The sequence below is a fragment of the Struthio camelus genome, chromosome 9 (assembly GCF_040807025.1).
Source record: "Struthio camelus isolate bStrCam1 chromosome 9, bStrCam1.hap1, whole genome shotgun sequence".
NCBI lineage: Eukaryota > Metazoa > Chordata > Aves > Struthioniformes > Struthionidae > Struthio > Struthio camelus.
Window position 1 is genome coordinate 13,526,576 of NC_090950.1, and position 24,827 is coordinate 13,551,402.

At 39.7% G+C, this 24,827-nt stretch overlaps 1 long non-coding RNA gene across 1 annotated transcript in view; it reads left to right on the plus strand.

The window, feature by feature from the left end:
- The window catches only part of LOC138068171 (uncharacterized), a 126,377-nt gene that overhangs the window by 24,009 nt on the left and 77,541 nt on the right, over positions 1–24,827 (plus strand). The window contains exon 2 of the long non-coding RNA XR_011142837.1: positions 1,862–1,951. This is a non-coding gene — a long non-coding RNA (uncharacterized lncRNA). The remainder of the gene's footprint in view (positions 1–1,861; positions 1,952–24,827) is intronic.

The window sequence follows — 24,827 nt, forward strand, 5'->3', positions numbered from 1 at the left end:
TTCAGCTATGTCATTTCTTCTAAAAAAAGCTATTACCTCTCCCTGCAAATGCTGACTTGACTGTAAAATAAATTTTGAGACGTCAGCAGGTGGCAGAAACTAACAAGTCTGGATTATTTTGTCACAAGCCTGAGGTGGAACTAGTAGGAGGGGACTTCTTTGCCATACTGAAACGTGTGTGTGTCTCTCTACCTCAGTATGTCCAGGAGCTATTTATCTCCTTATGCTTTGCCTTTTACAATGTCCCTAAAAGGGAATAGAAATTGAAGTTCAAAGAACTAGATCATTAGGCAATGTGAGCCTAAAGAGGCTTGTTAACACAGTGTTTTCCCTGGTTTCCTGCATACACTTTACATATAAATATTCTTTTCTTCTCTGAACAGTGGACAATGTTTTACAGCAGGCCCTGTAGTCAACTCCTTGCTCAATCATAACATTGCTGAGCAATGATGCCTATGTTACAGGAGTAATATCCTGAGCGTCCTTCTCTTAAAGCTCCTTATAGTTCAATCAACATTTATTAGAAACCACAATATACATATTGCTACGACTTCTTAACTTCTGCATATGGACATATGAGTCTCAGAAACAAAATTATACTTGGCAAATGTAGATGTTATCATTATTTTATTGCATGTTCTTACTCTGATTTCTTTATCACACATGATGTTTGTTTTTGAACAGCTAAATAAAACACATTTAACTTGTACTGCTAATGTCTCCAGTTTGGCTCTGCAGCAGCCTTGCGGTGATAGCAGCCTTGCGGTGATAGCTGCCAGGTGTTTCTGCTCCAGGTCGCTCTGGTCAGCTGCTCCTCGTTCTCCTGTATAATCCTGAGGAGGTGAGAAGGAAGGTATTAGCTTCCTGGGCTCTCATTTGTGCCTGTTAAAAGGCCTTTTGCTAATTATCAAATGAGTCACACAATGAGTCACACAATCCTACTGAATTATAGTATATCCACCTAAGAAAGGTTCTGCCAGATAAAACAGATTCTCTCAAGTATAATTGAATGCATCAATGTCAAAGTAGCTTTGTCTGCAATGGGGTGAAAAGTTTTGTGTCATGTGCAACATATTTTTAAGTGTGCTCACAGGCTGTTACCAAATTAAAAACCACACCCAGGGGTGTTACAAGTGAGGGTCAGTCACAGCACCTGGGTCTCTCTTGCAACCCTAGAGCTAGCAGTAGCTGGGATTTTAAGAAGCTGATGCTGCAGTTTTCCTGAAAGGCAGAGGGGGCTAGGCTGCCCTGTAGCTGGAAGCTTTTCCTCCCAGCAGCCACATGTGAGGAAGAAGCTGTGGCAGTGAACTGGCCTTTGCCCAGTACAAGGGTGCAGCTGCCACTGGTGCCTCGGAGGCCTGCAAAAGGAGCTGGGAGAGGGTTGCCATATAGCGTAGTTTAGAAGAAGTGATGCTGTGGAGATGCTTCTCTCCTGTGTGATGTGCCAAAAGTCTTCTGGGAACCAAGCTAACTGCTTGCTTAGTGTGTTTCCCAGTGTCTTGGGGTGTCGTCTTCTGGCCTGAAGAAAGCCTAGAGAGCACCTAGAAAAACTACTCAAGGTCAGCATTAATACCAAAGATTATGGTGAAATCCAAGCTTTCAGATGAGCCAACTATGGCACAAAATAGGCTTGAGTGAGGAGATGTCCAAAGGTGTGTGTGGTCATCTCACTAGTTGCCCTCAAGGAGCTGGGCCCTGGAGGGAAGGCACAGGGTCCCTTCTACTGCAATCAGGTCCTCCAGTGGGAGACTGGTTAACCTAATGCAGAGACAGCTATTTACAAAGCAGGCTGCGTTGCCTGTTTGCTGACTTCAGGTGCTCTGGCTGCATTGATAATGCATGGTTTTCTTTTCCCTTTTAGGAAAGGCAGTAGATGTGAACTGAGAACGGAGTCATTTTTTCCAGAGCAAGACAGACCTGCCACAGAGTACTTGCAAAACTGAGAGTGAAGGTAAGCCAGAGATGCTTTGAAGTGGTTCAATTCAGGCACTTGAGGCTCCTATTTAAAAAGCCAGCATCAAATATAAAACCATTTTGGATTTAGAGTTCTTTGGGGACTATATGCGATGATCTTCTTGACGTCTTTTTCTCTGAATATCAATGATATATGAAGTCTCCTAGGGAAGCAGTTTTCATCACTGTTGGCTGTGCTTCCCAGAAGGACCCAGTATATTTTTATTTTTCTTGTAACTCTTTGGCATAAGTTATCCTTTTTCTGGTTTATTTTGGTTTAGCCCCTTCCATACTCAGTTCAGAAAGGGAAGGACTCTGAAACTGTATATTTTTAGTTAAGGTGTGCCCATTTCAAAATAGCTATCACAAATCCAACAGAAAGAAAACTTGGGAAATTCCTGTGCTTGAAAGCAAAAGACAATAGTGGTGAAAGACAAGTTTGTGCTGATAGTTCTTCAAAAATAATAGTGACTCTAAAGACTTAAGCTGATGTGTTACTTTTCAAAGCTTGTTCTTGTTAATAAGGTCTGTAATTGAATCTTCATTTCCTAACCATGTGAGTGTAACATGGTAATCCAGAAAACTGGTATTCTTACTCATTTGATGTAGTTGAACAGAATTACTAATGTTACAGTTGTTTATACCATCAGTGACCTCACAACAGTGTGGGTTCTTCCCTGGCTCCTTTCATCAAGACTTAATCTGTGATTTATAGCTCATAGTAATGAGTCAGACTTTTGGTGGTTTCTGTATCGCATCTGGAGGAAGTGTTACTTTATGAACTAAAACCTTGGTTATTTACAGCATTAGTAAATCCTAAAAATGTCTTAACCGTTTTATTCTGTTTAGCATATGACTGGGCACATCTAGCTGCTTCTGTGTACCTTCTAACCGTACATTATTAATAACGGGCAAACTCTGGTGTTTAAAAGAAATCTTACAGAAATTTGAAAGAAACTTCTATCATTTCAAGCTTTATAGCCACTACCACTAATGACCTTCCGGTTGGTTCTAACTTTATACGGAAATCTCATCCTTTGTAAGTTTCTATAGACTGCTGCAATTTCTTTACCAGTCTTTAAATCTGTATAAAACTTAAATATTTTAATTCAAGATCTGCACTGGCTGTAACTTTTTAAGAAAAAGCTTTGAATTGAAGTAACTAAGCTTAGTAGATGTCCTCACTGCAAAAGCAGAGCACCCTGCAGACTTCGCGCTGTTAGTTTCAGCATAGCTTTCGTTGGAAGATCTGTCAGCATAGACAAATACATGGTCCGGTCTGTTCACTTACGCTCCTGGGCAGCCTATCTGCCTGATAGGCAGGAAAAATGAACCCACCTCCTGGCCCAACTAGTGACTCCCTCTGCTACCTCTGATGCTCAGTTTCCGAGGTATAATGACAAGAGTAAGAACAACCCTTTGCCCTGATTTATAAAACATCATCAGATATCTGCCAGCAAGTCTTCTGTAAAAGTTTCTAAAGCTTCATGCTAAACCACTTTTTAATGCTTCATACTGAAGTGCATAAGAAGAAACTGCTGTTATTTCAAATCCTTGAATTCTGTAGCACCATGAGCACCTGAAAACTTATGAGCCATGCTCTTCTTATGTTTTACTGTCACCTGCTAAAACTTCCCCACAAGTCTGAGGCAGTGGAGACTCAATTATCTTCAATTTCAAGACAAAACTACTCAATAGTTGTGAAAAAGACTTAAGTCCATTGAGACCCTCATAGTAAAAGAAAGAAGCTTGGAAATACAGAAGTGTCAACCAAAAATACATTATTAGCATGGAATTGTTGACTTGAAAGAAATGGAGTGATTGGGGAAATTGAGTACAGGTTCATTTAAAGTATGAAGATGTCTCTGTTGCTCGTTAGGTCTATCCACATAAAACGTTAGGATGTCAGTCTTCCTTCTAGAATAAATAGCATTTAAATAGCACTGAGAACTTGAACATCAGGTCCTTTGGAAGGAGGTACTCAAAAAACAAACTTACTTTTGCTGATGAGTGCAGGCCGTTTCCAGACACAAGAATGGTTTTTTACAGATGTGGTTGGCCTTTCTATTTTATAGCATGTATGGAGATTGCTAAATGTTAGGCTTGACATGACCATGTTTCTCTTTTGTGCATGAGTAAACAACAGAGTAGGAAGTATAAATACGAAGCCAAGCTCAAAATTGCAACAAAGGAGAGAAGCAAAGAACATAGCAGGAAGATGATACCAATGAGATGTGCAACAGCTAAATAATGGGCTGGTAAACACAGCTCCTATTGTTATGCTGGCCTCCACGGTAACTTTATGCTTGTGTCTTCACCTGGAGCAAAGAGGGCTGGAACAAGGCAGGAGAACTGAGTCTTTTCTGTACTAATCCCTTACGCGTTCACCTAATGCGTTCAATGGCACTGCTGAAATTACGTTTTTTAGGGGCAGAGGCGTCTGCCACAGGATCTAGAGCAGGCCTTCATCGTGTATATTTCCCAGTCCTCTATATGCAGGGATGCTCTTTAGCAGAAAGCTAAACTCTTCCATGACACAGACATTTGTACGCTGCATTACATAGGAAGAAGTTCCTGGCCAACTCTGTGGCCTGAGGCATGGATTTCATTAAACATATCATCTTCGCAGTGTGCTTAGTTTCTGATTGTTAATGCTGGTAATTAATTCACTCAGATTTTTAATGAGAGCCTTGAACTTCACTGCTGTGCATCTTGATCTTGTATTGTTTCAGTCTTAAAGGAATAGAAATCCCCCTAGCCCCCCTTCTCTAGTATTCCCCCTCTTGACAAGTGAAGTAACCAACCTGGGTGGCCATAAATCCTGAATGTAAGATTATGTTAAAGCTTTAAAGTAGGCAATAAGATGACATGTTTAAATGTGTATTAGGACTTCGGAGAGCTTGCGGTTCTGCTGAATAACTCTGGTTTGTCCTCAGTGGTTCTATCGCGATGTTTTTGTCCTAAATGGAAAACAGTGACTTCAGATCCCAAAGTGTAAGTTATAGAATGTAAAGAAAAGCTCACGGTCAAGCTGGCAGTTGTTCATCGGACAGCATGAATGTGTTAAGTATCACGGGGCTGAATTTTTCCCCTGGCTTTTATGAGACCAAGGAATCGCATGTTCCTGTGGTGCAGCCCCATCCCAAGGCAGCTGGTACTGCAAGAGCAGCCAGTGCACCCCACGTGCTGTAGCCAGGTACCGTCATTGACTTGGTCTACGTGGGGAACCGCTGTGCAGGCCAGAGGGAGGCCCTTGGCCGTACTCGGTCCTCTGGAAAAAGAGCCAGTTTGGCTGGAATGGATACGTTCATACTATACATATTGCATATACGCCTATAGTGGGTTCAAAAGCAATCGATGAACTGTTCAACAGAACTGGGGAAAAAGAAAAAGCAGCAAGGGATGGTACCCAGATTTGCAGAGAGGAAAAGTGATTCCTTGGGAAAGGCATTCCCTGGGAGACATTTTCACACAGAAACAGAAGAGCTCCTGGCTCAAGCTGAGGAATGGGTTAACGGCTGCTGTTTGCTGTGCTTGTTCCCACACACAAATTTTCCAAAGTTTAGGAGCTTGTTTAACTGTCTGCCATTTCTAAACACCACCAAGTAAAACTAATTAATTATTTATATTTATTTGTTTTGCCAACAATACAGGTCTTACTAGCAAACAACTTTTTTCCTGTCAAAACTGATTTTGACAGTATGGGTGAAAAATGTCAAAAAATTGTAGGTTTGTTATTAGGAGGATTTTATTTATTTCTATTTATTTATTTTTTAGGGCACTGGGAACTGAAATGCAGCTTGAAATGCAGATAAACCCAGATATGAAGTTTAGATAAAATCAGACATTCTAAAAATACTTGAAGTTTGTCTAGCTTCCCTTAAGTAAAGGGTAGTTAAATTATTGTATTTGGTAACAAACTGACTCCTGACTTCAGTTATGTTGGATATAAGTCTTAGGTGGTAGCATTAATTAATCCTAATGAAGGAAAAATGAAATAAATGTTTCTGTACTGAGTTTTAAAAGAAGTGGGATTCATCTATGAATTGTATTGATACTGGAAAAAAAAAAATCATACTTCCCAGTGACTAAAGTCAACGGTTGAGCAGTAGCTTGTAATGCTTCATGCTTTTAAATCACTGGAACCAGGTATTTTTCATCTAGCCAGTGAAATTAGATACTAAGATGTCTCTATCCTCCTTTAATGGCTTAGGTATCTTTAATATAAGACTACTATATTTAATTTCTCCTATCTTCATGAGCACACAAAGTCACAGGGAATTGTTGACTGAGCATGGGCACCCATGAGTAGGAAGTTAAGTAGGAAATGTTCTCCTCGGAAGTGTAAGATCCATGGTGGAATACCGTGGTCTGTTCTGGTGTGAAATTTCAGAAAAGATGCAAAAAGTAGGAACAAGCTCAGAGAAGAATTGCAACAATAACTGAAGTACAAGGGCATGCTGTGTGTTGGGAGACTTGGTCTATTTAATTTCTTCAAGTGAAGGCTAAAAGGTGACTTACAGTAGTCAACAAGTTTCATTGTAAGGATAAATAATTGATGGCTCTTACATGCAGCAGAAAAAGCATAGAGAAATCCAATGATGGCAAAGAATGAAACTACATAAATTCAGACTAGAAATAAGCCAGTCTCTTATCAGTAAGGATAATTCATTATTGGAACAACTTACCTAGACATCTAGTGGTTTCTTCATCGCTGTACGTGTTTAAGTTATGACTGAATATCTTTCTAAAAGAGATGCTATAGCTCAAACATAAGTTATGATCTTAAAGCATAAATTATTGGGTGAGGTTCCTTGGCTTGCGTTATGCAGGAGGTCAGACTATATTATCATAATAGTCCTTTTTGGCCTTACAATCTATGACTAAGTAGCTGCCAGTAGGATTATATGGAGGTGTAAATCTGTCAGCTATCTATCTCCTTATTGAACTTAGTGAATTTTGTATGTATGCTTTATGGGTCAGGCAAAGAAAATAGTGTGTACGTGCATTTGACTTGCACTGCTCATAGAAAAACTTGGGTCTTGTGGATTTTCCCCTCCTGCGATCACTCACAGTTCCTTGGAACAGTAACGGTAGGAAAATATCCCCATTATGTCAGCCCTGGTTTTTTAATTCCACCAAACTATGTAGCAAAATCCTAGTGAGGCTGCTGGCATATTCACAACTATCAGCTAAGCTGTTGCAGGATAATGAAATCTGAAGGACAGCTTATAATATCAATAAAAATAACAGATGTTATGAGCGGGAAAACATAATGAATTAACTGACTCCAATTACAATTGATGATTGTTAGTATAATAGCCCCAGCCTACAGATACTTTACTAACGAGTAATGCATAAATATTCTGTACTGAAATCGACTGGGCTATTCATACTGTGTAGTATCTTCCATGAGTATTGTTTCTTATCCCTTCTAAAAAATGAAAAGATCAGATCTTAAATAAGTTTGTTCAGATTTACATCGCCTTGGTGTAGGTTTAAATCATCAGACTCGCAACTCTCGAGGTAGAAATTCTAGTATTGGTATTAGTGGTGATGCTTCTGAAACTAGAGCTCAACAATATCTTGTGTTTCCTAGCAAGCAAGGAATACAGGAAACACTGCCTCATAACCCGTGATACAGCAACAGATTTCACCCACGGAAGATATAGAAATCTCCTTAATAAAAGAACTGTTGGCCTTGAGTGTGACTTTTTTTAAAGAAGTATCTCAAAGGACATCATGTTCTTTTCAGGGTCGAACTGACACGAACAAAAAAGTCTAAATGAGTTATAGAAAAAACTGTTGTGCTCTCTGTACAGACTCCTTAAAGGAACATGCCAGGTTTGACATCATGGAATTCAAAACAAAATCTGACTCTTATTAACTATAATTAAAATATGTTATTTGTGTCAGCTAAGTACATAATGCCCCTGAAAGATTTTTATCTTGGGATCTGTCAAGGTTGAACTGTCTCTACAGTAAAAGCTGAGATCATATTTTGAAATTCATTGGATTTAACAGGTTTTCTGTGGGATCTTATTAATCCAACACATCCTAACATTGAAACTCCACTTAAAATAGGTACTTATTTCTCTAAAATTAGAATAGTCTACCTAGCAGTAGTAATGTGCTCTATTTTAATTTGTGACTGACTTAATTCTCTATTTGATAGCTAAATGAGAGGTGATTGCACAGATTATATAAAGGTCATAGTTCAGTGCCTTACTCTAAGGGTGGATGTAAAGAGACTTCCCAAGAGAATAGGTGTGGCTCTGGCTGTCCCCCTTCAGTAGGGTGACGTTCGTTCGTGAGTGCTGTGGACCTGGCGGAGCTTGCTTCCTCCTGTCCGCGGTGCCTGGGGCTGAGTGGTAGAGGAGGCAGGCATGGGGTTACCACGTGTACCTTGCGAAAGCACAGACGGCAGCCAGTGCCATCCCTGAGGGGTGCACAAGTCCTTCACTGCATCACACGTGCATCAGGAACGGTCCTTGTACCATGGGGCACAGTTAGGGGGAAACGCATGGCTCGTAGAGGTGGGCAGAGCTCACTTTGCCGCTCGAGGACTGCCTGCTGCTGGACATCTGCATGGTCCAGATGAGTAGCTACCAATACTTGCGTTGCTCTCAAATAGCATTTCTGGGCAGGGGAGAGACATCTGGGTTTCTCTCATCTGTTTAATGCTAGTAACACCACAGGTGGGATGAGATGTGGCCATCTCCTGGCCATAACATCATTTGTGTGGGTGTTTAAGGGTGTGAGATGTTCTAGTCTTGACCCTTGCAGGTGTGTTGACCTCTAACATGATTCCTGTTGTCTCAGTTACTTTCTTTTTTATTTTTTTAAACGAGGGAGATATTTAGTCCTAAATAAATCCTTGTTCTACAGGCCAATCTGTAATTACTGGAGGGAGACCAATTTTATACCTATTTAGGGACAGTTGTAGCTGTGTTTCTAGTACATTTCTTTCACTTCCCTCAGAGCAATTGTAAAATTGCCTGTAACGAATTATTTCTGAGGAACCAATCCATTGCGAGACAGTGTTCATGCGTTCTTGAAAGGCTTAGGAACACTGATCAATGCTTACGGTGAATTTAGAATACTAGCCAGGGCTTCTTATGGAAGAACGTGGTATACTCTTGGCTTGGACTGTGGCATGATCCTTTATTTCATTATGGAAGGTGACATTTGAGAATGAAGACTGCTGCAGAGATACCTTTCCTAATTAACTCTCATATCTGAACCTTACGGTAGTTTCCTAGTCATGGCTTGCGGCAGTACTCTAACGTGTAGTTTTGGCATGCTGAAGTTGTCTGCGAGAACTAGTCAGAATAGTACTTTCACTGTGATTAAACTCTTTTCCTCTAGAAAGAGAATGATCAGTAAGTCTCAAGCCGATAATAACAGTTTGGTGGCTGTATATTTTTAAAGTATTCTGATGGCACTTCCAAAGTTCTCAAAGAAAAACTTTTTAAATAATGTGCTGTAAGCGTCTTTCATATTTTATTTTAAAATCCTGGTAGAGTATTGCACAAATTATAACAACTTAAAGGACTGAATTAGCATTTCAAAACCTGGCTAATATGGATTTTGGTATCTTTTCATATAACTGAAATGGAGTTACCAGCAGATAGTGACAAGAGTTCAGAAATGCAAATCAGATTCAGGCAAAGAAAGCATCATTGTGGAATTTTAGGTAAATAGAATGATATATGACATACCTGAGCTGTTTCTAGAAAAAGCAATTATTCCGTTTCTTTTTTATTTTTAATATTTTTATTAAACTCACTCTTTAGTTGGAAAAAATATCTTTATATAGTATATAATCATATTCAGAATAGATTATATCACATGTATATTTAATAATACACACTGTTGGTTTATGCATTTGGAGGACAAATGGTCCTTTGTAACAAATTTCCACACCATCAAGTGCAGCAAGATAGGACAGTTTTGGAATGTTAAAGTGAATAAAGGTGAAACAATGATTTAAAAAAAAAAAAAAAAGGGGGGGGGGGGAGACAATTACTTGGTCTGTGAGTATATGATCCTTAGTACCACACTTAAGGAAGTGATCGTGAACACTGATTACCTGTTTTATGGAGAGACTGGGTAAAAGTTCTCTTTCAAAATGATTGTCCAGCAGGCAATCATATTGCATCTCCTCAGTATTGCATCTCATCATATTGCATCTCCTTACTCCTATTGTAATGAAGTTCGGTGCTCGTTTTAAAGTAAGAAACCAAATGCGTAGGCTAGTTTAGCATCTTGAAAGACAAAATGCCTGAAAACTAAGAATCAAAGTGAAGTGTAATGCAATTGAGGTTAAGAAATGCAACCTGCAGAAACACAGAATTGCAGCCAGTGAAGCTAATGGGGATGTAGCTTGACTCCTGCAGAAGGAAGATGAGACAACTAGTCTTTAGATTCAGAAGGTTAATTTTGCATTGCTATGGCTATGTAGAAATTCAGTGAGAATTAGATAAAAGTTTAAACTGCCAATTTAAACAGACTGGAAATACAAAAGATGTTGTTGTTATTCTAAGTTATTTACTACCTTTTTTTTTTTAATAATTCAATGCTGTTTGCCTGATGACTGAGAAGGAATGTTCCCACTTAACTACCATACCCATGTGTACAATTTATCTCTAGATTAATGTTTGGAGTAATGAATCTTCTCATTTGAAGCCTTCAGCGTAAATTAAGCTAAAAGTCATGATACAAATAGATTTGCTATTTAACAAATGTTTTGATGCTGAGTCAGTGTTGTATAACTGGGCATTACGAAAAGAAAATGTATTTATCCCTATCTACTTTTAATTCATCTCAAACTTTTTTCCTCAAGAGTGAAACTTGTGGCATTTATATGAAGCCTGAGTAGTTGGGGGACATTGTGCAACGAGAAGGCTGCACGGGTGTAACTGGGGCAGAAGGTAACGGGTTGTGCAGCATTTGGGGAGGTGGCAGGGGAAGAGGGACGGGGCTGTTTCTGTAAAACACTTCACCAGGCTCCGGCTTAGTACGTTCAGAAGGGGATGACAAGGGCAAGGAACGTGGTTTCTCTCTCTCTCCCCCCCTCCTTTTTTAAACTATGTATGTTCATATATATATTCACACACACATATGCATATTTAATGAAAAACACAAATAAGAACTTGTGCTTATATGAGAACTTTGTTTCTTTTCTAGTAATCCGACCAGACGCTTTTGAAAACTCTGCTTCACCTAGGCATGTGAATCTTTACACTTCAAAACCACACTTAGGTCTTGCCTGGGTAATTCAGGTTCCTTGCATTTTTGTCTCCTCAGTGCTCAAGTCCGGTTTGAAAATGGGTTGTAGGCATGATGTGGCATTTTACTGTGGCACTCAGGAGGCAATGGATATCTTTCTTTATTCTTTGCATTTTCATAGTCTTGAGGCCAAGTCTGTGGCATGTGGGAGGCGTTAATTTCTTTCTTTGTCCTTCTGACAAGACATCACATGTGCACACGTGTGTTTGTTTCATAAAGCGTGCCTTCCCGCTTGGAGATCTCTCTATTTAATAATTAGTGTTTCTGGTATAAAGTTTCTAACAAAACATCACTTGGCAGTGTCTCTTCATCTTACGATTATTCTTTAGGTGAATTTGAGGCTTGCATAAATATATAGTAGAACTAGTTAGAAAAAAAGTTGCTGTGGAAAGTTGGGGGGGGGGGGGAGAAGGGTGAAGGGGGTAATGAAGATACTTTCCAAGGAGCATTTGGCTCTTCGGGGGAGAAAGTCTTGTCTGAAAGGTAGAAACCGATCCTCTGTGAGGTGCCAAACAAGCGTCTCAGGTCCCTGCTTGCCATGATGTGGGGTACAATTGCTCTGCAAAATGGAGGCAAGTGGCATCCATGCCATAAATCACATAGCACAGTGGCATTTTAAAATAACTTTAAATATCCAGATTTCAGCCAAAAGAAACTTTAGTTTCCGTATACAACACATTTTGTGGAGAGCAGGTGGTTTCACAAAAGATGAGCAAAGGCCAGTTTTCCACCAAAAATTGTGTTGGCAGAATTCATTCTCCTTAGCCATAAGCTAAGTCTTTTCAAATCATTACAGAAGCTTTACACAGTTTACCACATATAAATGACAGCATTTATCTTTCATTGCATGCCAATTGCAGATTAATTTTGGAGGCATGTGTCTGATTCCCTGGGATGGCCTACCATGGTAGTATTTGCTATGAAGTTCAGGTAGCACCTTTACAATAATGTGTGCCAGGTAGTGTCTTTTCACTTTAAAACCACTTCCCTCCTCTCAAGGGCTGAGCTGACATTCTTTTTCTTTTGAAGTAGCTCCGCAAGGCAATGGCTGAAACTTTCTGTATAATTAGACCAAACAGAAGTAAGCCTGAATGGGAAAAATACCCCTTTTGTGGCCTACAACTGTTTGTAATTCTGGAGATCGATACCTTGCAGCTAAATGTACTGATGTTTCCAGACAAGTAATGAGCAATCACATAGTGTATTCTGAAGGGTGAAATAAAAGACGCAAGGAGTTAGAGCTCAAGCTGTAGAGGAACAAAAGTCTCCAGAGTTTGAGAGCAAATATCACTCAAGAACTACTGCAGGTCAAACTTTCAGACAGCAGCAGAAATGAAGGAGGGCTAGTAGAAAAACTCACCTCCTCCTAGGAGACGACAGTATTAGCTCATCTGGAAGACCACCCTTCTTTCCCAAGGTGGGATCTGCCATGCCTCTGCCATTTCTGGCCCTGTTTCTTTGCTGTAAAATGTTCTGGTCATAGCTACTTCAGGCCCCTCTGGCTGCCCTCTCCAGCACTTCTCGGCTCTGCCTTTGGAAAGCTTTTCCTCACGTCCCTTGGTCTCCTTTCCATCAGCTGAAGCCTGTTAGCCCCTAAACCTATCTACTGTGGGAAGAGAAAGATTTTTCTTTCTTGTTGCAGTTTGTCATTGCTCTCCTTCAGCATCTTTTTTAAGATTAAAAACACCCAGTTCACTCACTCTCCACAATGTCTTCTAGGCCTTAACTATTTCTCGTGACTTTCTCCAGGCCCTGTCTGATTGGCCTAAGTAATTCTTCTAATATGATGCCTGGAAATGGAGCTAGTGCTTCCCCTGTGACACTGTCATGATCAGTAGAGCAAAGGGACTATTTTATGTGATTTATGCTTGCAGTCTGCTATCGCACCTTGGTTCTTTTCTATACATCAGCTTCTTTAACAGCACGAGTACAGGACTGTTTATTTCTCTTGCCTGTATAGAGCACTTGATCTGTTCATCTATTGTCTTGGATTTTTTGTTTTGTTTTAAGAAGTCAAGAAAAACATTGACAACCCTGGCTTCCAATATAGTGAGCAGTACTAGAGCTGGGACAGGCTCTTGCAGAACTCTGCTTTGATACATCCTTTATTTTTGACAGTGAGCAACTGGCAGCTGATCTCTGGATATAATTTTTTCCAACCAGCATCAAGCTTTACTGAACTGGGGGTATAACACCTACTACTTCTCTTCTGCTCATGGGACCTGCTACCTGAAACAAATTATGTCAAATCAATCCAGTTCCCTTGTATTACAGGATAACTTCCAATGTGGATTTGTCAGTCACCATGTTATCTTCTAGGCACTGCAGAAAGGTCCCGGTATTTTGCCAGATGTTGACATTAAGCAGGCTGATAATGTTCTTTCAGCATCTTGTCTCTATTAAAACATCTGGTGTTATAACTGAGTACAGTTGCAGTAGTGTTCATGTTAGGAAGCATCTAAAAGTTTTTTGCAGTTAATTACATGATTCTTTAGACACAGAGCAATGGAAGTTTGTGACGGGAAAGCATTTCTTAAACCGTCTCCTGTGTACGACCTTACACAAGTGGCTGAGCTTATTGACACCAAGGGGAGACTTCAACTTGTCTCTGAAGCAGCTGGTACTAACTACAACTAGGAGGTGAGAAGCAGAGCCAACACAGACTCATGTGAGTCAGTAAAGGGCATTTACGGTGTGGAAGGTTTTGCTAATGCCTAGTATAAATTTTTAATTACACAAATCATCTGATCCAAGACAGTTTTTGTTTAAGGCTTGCCCTTTCGCTTCACCCATTCCCCCCTCCGCCCCAGCTTTTAGTTAGGTAAAAATAGTCTAGTATGGTAAAACACAAATTAACAGGTCATCCATTTTCTCAGTGAGTTGCTGCCTGTTTCTAAAACGAAGGACAATAATAATGGTAAGAAATGAAGGCAGGAGGCAGAACTTAAATGTGATCTCTCATGTTAAAGTAATAATATCTAATTATTAGTTTCAAGATATTGAATTCCCCAAATTAACAGCTGTAACTTGTTATATACAGACAGGCTGATTGCGGTAGGCTTGTCTAGAGGATTTCCATGTGTTTATGTAGAATGAGGTGATAGCAGCGCCTGGAAATACATTACAGAACTATAAAAGAAGGAGAATCTGACAATACTATCCAAATACTTCTACAGTTGGCAACCAGGTATTGTACTATACAATAAACGTGCTAGAAAGTTCATATAACACATGTAAATTGACTTACTTAATTGAAGTTTTCTTAAAAATTGCACAGATGTGTGAGAAGAATGGGATTCTGTTCTGCTCCCAAAAATATTGTACCAAATAATCAGCTGTACTCTGCCCAAGTTTAAAAACATCAAATTTGGGTAAAGTTAAGTTCAGTAAAGGCACTGTCAGCTGTATACATGTGTCTGTTAAATGCTGCCTCAGTGAAATAGAGCAGATCATTTGAGAAAAACGAAACAGATGTAGTCCAAAAAAACCAAGGATATGACAGGCTGTGGGGTGAATAGCTAGAGCCAATTCCAGTTCTTGGATATGCTTGTCTTCCCATCATGCACGTTAGGAAGCAGAATTTGGCCCAAATAGTAAGTATTTGTTAACTAGAAGATTGAATATAGAGAGATATGAGAATAACAAAAGGATCAGCAGGCAAAGACATTCTGTAAAACAAATTAAGAATGAAGTTGACAACACATTTGGAATGAACCACTGAGTTCTTGCATTAATTTCTTGAGTGTTTTTGTCCATTTTTCAAGAAAATTTGAACACAAGGAAAAGTAATCTGCCCTTAAACGCTTTCAGAAGGAGTGTGATATCATTGTTGTTGCAGTTCAGCTATACTGGGACGGCTAATTTGATTATCAAGCTCCTAGGATGCAAAGTGTACTAGAAGGATAGGCCTACAGGAGAGGAAGGAGTGCAACAGAAATTACTAATGAAAGACAAAAGTCCGAGACATAAATGGCTTGCACAGACTACTTTAATGGCAGGCAGTCATTGGTTTAAGACTAATAAAGTACAGTAGTACTGGGAATCGTTTCAGATCTTGAGGGCAAGATGAAAAGGAAGAACAGTCCGCTAACAGTGATACGTAAAATGGTTTGAACAATGATCACAGGAGAGGTCAATTATCCTGCCAAGACTAAAAAGGGAAGAATAGCCCAAGAGTGAAAAATATGAAGATATTTTTGTGATAATATGTGAAGATGCTCTATGTTTGCTGACCAACCGGGGCCTTGTAAATCATTTATTTTTGGTCACTTTTATGAAGAATTTCACAGTCAGCACTTTAGGACAAAATGGAAGATTGTTGCTCTTGATTGAACTTCTTGTGTTCACAAAAGCATCTGAAAATCAGAGATCTACATTTTGATTGTTCTTTCCATGCTTTTAACCAAGAAGGACAAAATAGCCCCAAAGAAATATGAAGAGATTGACTGTCATTCATTGAGTACAGAGGAAGGTTTGTGCAGAGTAGCAGTATTTCTTAGTGGGCCAACTAATTCAGTATACAGGGAAGTCCTATTTCAAGTAATCTGCAAAGTCAGGTTCATTCTGTTGGTCTGCTGCACTTAATCCAGCAGACGTGGACATACTGCAACAAATCCAACCTAAAGCCCAGCAACAGCTTTACAAAGGAAAGGAAATTCTGCTTGCCTGACTTGTTTCATTTTCTTATGTTCCTGTTTTGGCAAGCGGAGCGCTCGAGCTCAGTCTTCACAGATAACTCTGGTTGGCCTCCATGCTGCTTGCGCAAGGCCTACGTTTGTGCCTTGCGATCAAAGACTCCTACCTTCTGCTGACAGTCACTGACTACCTGACTACACTGCTGTGTTTGAAGTCTACAGAACAGGTCCTGTACTTGTAAATTATCATGTGCTGAGAGCATAGCACCTAATATCTGTTAAAGCTATTCCTTCTCCTAGCAGTTTTTATCACTTGCTATCTTTAAAGCTGATTTCTTGGGAAAAATCAGCCCTAGCATTTCCTTCTGAGGCATTCCAGTACTCTCCTTCTCAACCAGGAGATGGACTTTTGCATCATGAAAGACGCGTGAGGCACTCATTCAACTCCACTCTGTGGGTAAGCAAAGGGAACGTACCTTGCACTTATCCTCTCATTGGTCTGGGAAAAAAGAACATGCTAGTGCTTAGGAGTGCTCCAAGCTGGATGCCTCAATTTGGATTCCTCTGGCTATGCTAAGGCATGTAATAGCTTCCGAACTTTCTTTAGTTCCCCCCAGAACTGGGCTTCCAGGAATTCTTTTGTTTATTTTTTTAAAATAAATAATGTGTTATGATCTTTCATTAAGGAAGGGAGACTTGAAGCTTTTCTCTAATGTGAATATGCAATTGAAGAGGTTAAGGAGTTTGCTAGAATGAGAAGGAAATTCAAATTACTGAAGATTAAAAACAATAGAAATGGACTCCTCTGGATTTCCATTTGAATCATTTTAAATAAAGCGTGGGTGTTCAAAACCTATGGCAAATACTTCTTATGTCCTTTTGAAATGGCTGAATCCACAACAGCCATACTGGATTGGATTAATTGTCCATCTGAACTAATATCCTGTCCGTAACAGCAGCCAGTAGCAGATGCTGAGGGAAGAAGTGTAAGGACAGGGCAAACATGTAATGATCCTTGATATAGCGGAGTAGCTTTTAGCGATCTGTAGTCTTCTAAAGACTACAGGTTTCATTTGCATCACTGTTTTAAAATAGTCCTTTTGGTGTTTTTTTTTTTTTGCTTCTTCTTTCGCCATCAACTTATATAAAACCACTTAGGATGTTGATTGATTGGTTGTTTCACTGTTGATGTCTAACACTTCCAATAGCAGTAGGTTTTTTCCGCTTTAGCAGCATTGCAGGGAAATGCCCACTGCCTGGTATTTCCATGGCTGTCTCCTGGAGTCAGGGGTAAACTTTTGCCACCCGTCTGCAATTCAGTAGAGTCCTGTTACATCTGTTGTGCGCTCTTCCAGCAGTTCCCGATTCCTGGGCTGTTTAATCTGTCGTCACACGGAGGCTTTTACGGTTTTCTCAAATTATCCTTGATGCTCTTCTCTAGTCCTTTTTCCTCCTTCTGAGATGAGGCGGCTGTAACTACATAAAGTATTGAGGACTGGCTGCACTGCAGATTAGCACAGCAGTGCAATGATATTTTCCGTTTAGCTTCATTTCTCTTCTAACTGTGCTTGGGCTTTCATTTACCTTCTTGACTGCTGCTCAGCACCAAGCTATGCTTCCTGCACAGCAATCTACATGGAATACAATGTAATTTCCATGTAATAGCTAATTAAGCAAGGATGAGTTCTAATGCATTTAGGGTTATTCTCCTTGTATATGCAATTTTACATGGAATTTCACTTGCCACTTTATTGCTTATTTGATATCGTGAAATCCTTCTGAAATTCTTCAGTCATTTTGTTACCTGCTCAATTTTTTGCACAGTAACTCTTTTCACTTAAAGCAATCTTTTCTACAAATGGATCTTGCGCTGATCCCATGGCAGTTCAGTTTCCTTTAGAGCACTTCCTCCTGTTTCAAGAACAATGTGAGATGATGCCTTGATATATTGCCTGCTCAGTGACACCTTCAGTTAACTCTATTGGTTTAGGGCAGGGGATTGTAAAAGGGATTTGTTTATCCCTGTTGAAAAGCCATCTAAGCTCTTGCCCGTTACGTTAGTGTGTTTACTGATTTTATTCTTTATTATTGTTTCAACCACTTGGTTGCATGCCAAAGATCAGACTTCTTGGTCTGAATTTTTCTGGATCCTGCCTGAAGTCTTTCATGAAAACTGGTGTCATGCTGTCTTTTCGGTTGCAATGTGGGTTTAGGTGATAGGTGAGAAATCACAGGATGTTGACGCTGTACCATTGGCATTAGTTAGCCATTAAATATTGCATTAATAACTGGCATAGAGGAGTTTGTACTTTAAATCTTATGCAAGATTTGAAGTGCAACGGGGGAAGCTAAGCATCTTGGGGACTTCCTGCATTCTTTCCTTGCATCTGTTCCCCCTCTCTGTTCACTGGTGGGTTTTGCTCCAGTTCTTGCACGTTAGTATTTGCATAAGTGGAAATGGAGCACCCCAGGGACATATAGGAGGGCACTGGCTGTCTGAGAACCAGTGCAGCATACAGAGGATGGAGAGGCAACCAACGCATCAAAGTCCAGTGCAGGGAGCTAGACGGATGGAGACGTGGAGCCCAATGACCTCTTTATTTGTGTGGGAGCAGCACTGTCTGTCGTTGTATTGTCACCTGAATATGAATATTCATGCTTGTAGAGAGCATGTCTTCCATATTGTCTTATGTAGCTTACAGCATTGGTTATATATTTTTATAGACCTTGTAAACATGATTCACCTTGTTTGAATTTTTTTTAGCATTTTCACATTCAAAATCATTTGTGCTCATCCTGTAAGTAATCCTTCCTTTAAATTTTGCTTAAAAATGGCTCTGCTTTATTTCTTTCTTTACGCAAGTTTTCACATGCTGAAGTCTTAGAGACTCAGATGTCTCCTCAAACCACTGCAGAAAAGATCACTAAAATGGTCACTGCATTTTACTACTCTGCTAAATGCTCAGTAGCAAAATAGTCTTTATCTTGTGAATTACTGGAATTGAAAGAGCTGTTGACCTTAGGGAGTAAGCAAATTTTCAGTAGATGGAGCCCCATTTATATCTGCCACCTCCAAGAAAATTGAAATTAGGAAGCCATCACCTTTATAACGGTATAATTCCTTCAATTTGTCTGTCATTATATAAATCTGCATTACACTAACCATTAGTTAGTTTTAGTAAACCGGTAAACGGTTAGTAAACCGTTAGTTTTCCATGGTTTTTTAGGCACAACTTAACCAGTTGAACAGACTGGCAAGTAATAAGTGTTACCTCTGTTTTCCTAACTATCTTACCTCATTGATTGTCGGGGGAGGGAGCGGGAAAAGTTAATGGCAGATTATCTTAATATGATTTTGTGGGGGTGGAAACTTATTTATAAAATTCAGCATTTGACTTTTATCCTAGATTTTTTGTGGTGGGAATATTTTGCTTCAATCTATAGCTTTTGGGTCATGATTCAGGTCATGTGGTAGCCCTCTGCTGTCTGGCCAGCAAGAGAGTGCTGCAATGACAGGACCAGCTACAAGAGCACCCCCTGATGTACAGCCGTCCTCGTCTTTGACGGTCTCCTCTCCGCAGCCACCTGCCCCACCGGCCGCGCTTCACAGGGGTCAAGCACTGGCAGCTGGGCCGCTCGTGCTGGCTTACAATAAGGAAGCTTTCATGCAGAGCGTGAAACATTGCACGTGAGAGAAACCACTCTTTCTAGGTGCGTTTTGAGTGTCCCAGGCCACCAAGTGAATTCTCACTTCTCTGTTTAAGACCTGTGCACCGCAGAAAGCGGAAGAGCCTGACACCAAATGACTAGTCCTCACCCATAGTATAGAGTGGGAATTTGGTTATTGGGCTGCTTTGGAGATGTAGAAGGGGAAAAGAAGCCACTCTTCTGAGTGGTGGCAGGGGGAAGCAGAAAGAAAAAAGATCATCTGTAGAATATAGTCTTTAATTCATTCTTGTTTTATTAAAATCTGATGACTCTGTAATTAAAAACACATTTAGCTGAGAAATGAAGGAGGAGTTGCTTTTCCTCTGATTATTTTTTCCTGTTAGAGTAGTCTTGTTAGATGGAAAGTCTGTGCGTTAGCATTTTTTATCCCATTTTTTGATCATCAGGAATGATTTAGTACAACAAAAAATTAAGTTTTAAGGCAAAGGGCCAGATTGAAATAAGTCATGAGAAAATACAAACCAAGTGACTTAACTGAATTGTGCCGGTCTTTTCAAGGTCCAAGTCTAGGTTCTACTATCTTAAGCTTGGTCCTATAGTGAGCCAAGTGACTTAACTTTTATGTTTAATTGGTTGTTGCACTGAGTTACATTCATAAACCTTCCTTCCAATTATTTTGCAAACTAAACAGTTTTTTTTAAAAAGTGGGTTTTAAAGAAGAACTCTTAAATAACAAATGTGTGTCGGGTTGGGGGGGGATTATTTGCGTGGAAGCCTTTCTGTCAAAAAATACTTGTCATAATTATTCAGAAGTATTCTATAATATTTGAAGTGGTCAGACCTCTAGGCATCTGCTTGCTTTCCACAAGGCACTTGCCTGCTCTTCATGTCCTTAGGGCTTGTCCTGATCTCATGAGTAAAGATGGTGGAGGTAAATAACAGGTATCTATTTACTTGTGATTAAATTGAGGAGACTTGCATGTTACTTTAAAGGATGAAGTCAATCTACTTGAATTTGGCCATCAAAATGAATGCAAGTGACTTTAGATTTAGGAGTAAAATTCAGTGGGCTAACAACAGGCAGAGATGTGAAATGCATGCAGATCTTCTGGAGAAGTGATTATGACTTGCTTAAGAAATACACAGACATGGTCTAACCAACCTTTCAGCAGAGCTGAAAAACAGCAGTTGCATTATGTTAACTCTAACTTCCCAGCTGCCCAGCTCTAAAGCTGCTGAGCCCTGTACTGTTCCATCAATTAAAGCTGCAAGTCAAGTCCCTCTTGCTGGACCCTCTATGAATGTTAGTGGTATTATGTTGGGTCCTTCAGCAAGCTAGTTAACTCTAGTTATGGCTACTAGGTTATTTTATCCAAGGAGCTGTGCAAATATGGGAAAAGTTATCAGGCATAATGTTTCCTTTAATGTACTTGGAAACACCCACCTTCATGTAGTGTTGCTGGCATCCCTACTCTTGCTTTACGCTTCTGCGACTGAGGGAATAATTCATTTTTTTCTTCTTTGTTTTGCCTTAAGTAAGCTGTAAAAGTTCAAGCAGATGTTGAAGTAAAAATGTCTGCCTAGGATGGTGGGAAAACCAAAGTCATCTTTAACGTGTGGATTGTTAAATTACACTTTAAAGTATTACCTTTTTTCTATATGTGTATTTTTGGATCAGGCATCTTTCTCAAATAATTATTAAGAACAATACCTTAGAACAAAACAAATTCTATCTAACCAGCAGCAATGTTTCCAGTTGCACGGCTCCCTTTTCGTTTTGGCCATGTTACTCCTGCTTGGCTATCAATCTCTGTTTAAAAATTTGTTCCAGTTCAGCCCACGTTTACATACGCACAGTTCTCAGTAAACGTGTAGCGGTAACTTATGTGAGTCCAATGTGAGTTTAGATGCTGACATGGAAAAACTATCTGCTTAAAAAAAAAAAAAAAAAATCTCTGTCCAGGTTAATATTTTCTAAATCTCTTTTATCTTTAACGAGAGAGATTTTTGCAGCATGGACATCTTCAGTTGTATAAACCAGTGATTAGCTGTGGTGCCTAATGTCTGCTTTATGCAGTAATTATTTGGGCTAGATCCTGTTTGTCTTATTTCTCTCAACACAAGATGCCACTTGGACCACCTAGAATCTATAAACACACACTTTTTTTCAATTATTTGGATGCATCTAAAGGTACAATTTGATCCAGTGGGATTTTTGCTGGAGTTCTGTAAGCTCCAATTATTTAACTTGCTGCTTGTGCACTAAATCTTCAGGACATGCCTGAACTACCTACAACACAAACTTTTTAAAATGATACACTTTTTTCTGCTTTTTAAATTACAGTTCTGATTTCTAATACCTAATACAAATAATTAATTTGGAAATGTATTATGAGAGAGAAATGGCTGTGCTTAACAATGTATATTTGATGTCTCTAAATTGAAAATGGAAATTTCTTATCTATACTCATACCTAAGAAATATTTGCATATTCTTTATATATGTGTATGTATATAAAAATAATATGAAAAGCTATCCTCCTCATTTTTTGAATGAACTCCCCAGCTCTTTGTAGACGTCAGCTATAAGCTCAAAGTAGTGTGAGCTGTTGCTTTGAAAATATTTTGCACTTTCTGTGCATGAAAGGTCTGTATTAGGTGTGCTTCTGCATCTAACAAAAGCTCAGGGCAGCGCCCGTGGGGATTAGGGGGCTGAGACAGAGGAGAAACTACCCTAGAGCATCTGGATAGAAACTACAGTGGCAAAATGCTAACTTTCCTTACTATGATTTATACATTGCCAAACAGTCTCTGGGCACATAATGTGAGAATAGTATACAGATATGTTGGGGAAACTTAAACTTTTGTGTTCGTAAGTAGTTTGACTGTGAGCAGTACAGTTCTGCGGTGAATTTTACCTTTAATTTTTCACACAGGTATGTTGATAGTAGTAGGATTGACAGGTGTGAGACCATAGCTCTTGACCCTACCTGGTGCATGTCCGTGTATGTATATTTTTACACACATACACACGTGTGTGTGTCAGGGCAGGACCGAAGCCCCGTTACTTACCTGGAGCGTGAGGACTGCAGGGGTGGGAAAGGAGGAGGCAGCTAGAGCAATTTCAGCAATGTCACCTCCGTCCTATGATACATTCTGCTTCAAGGCTGGCTGATAAGGACAGAAAAATTGTCTGTGGTCAAAGAACATCAGTAGTTAAAAGCTCACCTTAGGTCGATTGCTGTTACGCTTTTGTTTTTCTGCACGAGTATCTCCCGCGTCCCAGCTCCGAGGAGAAAGCCCAGAGCCGGGCTGCTGCAGGGTCCTTCACCTTCGGAGACAGAGGAGTCTAGCTCCGTTCCGCTCCCCAGCGCTTGTCAGCTTGTCATGTCCCCCTGGGATGGGGGCTGGCCTGTGGTGAGATCGAGTCAGTTAAAGAAGGAAAAACTGGGGGTAATCTATCGACAGGAGAGACCCTCACTGCATCTGCAGCCCTGGGATGCCCCGCTGTCCCTTGTACAAAGGGTTTAATAATACTGGGATACTGGGACACTTTTCTGTTTCAAGGTTATCATACCTTACAGTGAATGTGGAAGGTGTTTAAGGACTGGTAGTTGCAACTGGTCAAAATTTTTGCTGGAAGATCAAGAAAGGGTAGTGCTCTGTAGGTGAAATTCTGGCTTATTTTATATGGCTCCTTCCCTAATGAGCCTGGCTGACCCTGTCACGGTATCAACAACATCTCACTTTAAGGCAATAACGTTATTAAAATAGCATGGTTTACAGTTACATTATAAGTACTGTAATCACAGTTGATTAAACTCTAATTTTAAATCTTTTTATGATAAATTCTGTTTCTAAATCTCTTTTGGATATTCTTTCTTCTGCTTTTCCTAGTATCTGTCAGGAAATAATCCTTCTACTCTATGAAACATCATTGCTGAAAGTAGTAGACTACCTTACATAATCTGTAAAGAAAACCAATTATTTCACAACAGCCAGCCTTTTATAAAATGAGGAAGACATCTTTCCAGCTACTAATAGTATAACTCCAGTGGAGACTGGCTACTGCTTTGTTTGTCAGAAGTAGAGCACTGGGTCCTAGAAGAGAGAAACAGGGAGAAGTGCTTTTAGGGTCAATTTGCTTGCAAAATTTTAAAAAAGCATCTTTTAAAAAAAAAAAAAAGAGACATCACATCTTGGTGCAACTGGGGATAATGTGAAAATGCCTGCGAACTGGATGCAGTAAAGGCTTTGAGGTTGTGTGTGTGTTCATGCAGGCGTGCATGTGCATGTGTGTTCATGTAGGCGTTAATTCATCTGAAGCTAGTGGAAGCTGTGAACACTGGATAGTGCTCTAAAACTGTCTCTTGTGGCAGAGACAAACCACCAGTAAACTTGTTCAGTATTATTAACATTTTCAGTCTTTAATTGTCACTAAGCTATCTCTCATTCTGGAATATTGCTCGTATTTATTGGACTGTATATGGTAAGAAAGGATGGCTCTGAGAATGCAGGTGTCCTAGAGCTACAGTATACTCTAAAAAAGAAAAGGCTAATAATTTTGACACAGAAAGAAATTACTGTGAAAGCACTATTATCAGGGGTGCAATTCAAAATAAATTATTCATTCTTCTGCATAATATCATCTGCTTTATTCAGGAAAACCATGTGCTGTGTAATTTTCCAATGTAAAGTATGCTTTCTAGTGACCTGTTAGTATCTATGAATTTAAATGGACACTTTTATAATTGTATTTTTCTAATGAAATCATAAATATATCCAAAAGGAGGCCATCTGCCTGACCAGAGATTATTGGCTCTTCAAGTGTGAGGGTTGCAGAGTAGAAAACAAAACAAAGGTGACAGCCGTTTCTGCTGTAAGGTAGCTGTGATTCATCTGGGTCTTGTACGCTTTTACCCTATCTAAAAACTAATAGGCTGAAATTTTCCTGGCCACTGAATTCAAGAATTAGGTGGGATTTCCAGCCACAGTGAACTTGGCCAAGAAGGCCAAGGCAAGCTGCATACTTACCTCAGTCTTTGCCAATGCAAAAGCTAGTGAAAATATATAATCATGGCTATAAATTGCAAATCATCTCCTAGGAATACGTCTCTGTATCACAGGATCGCAGCTGAAACTGGCAACTGTGTTTGTAAAAGAAACACCCCAAAAGATATTTGGAGACTAAATTATTCTTGATTTACTATGGAAAATCACTGAGATGCAAGCGTGAGAATAATTTAATACAACACATCAGTGACAGACCAAGAATCAGAGA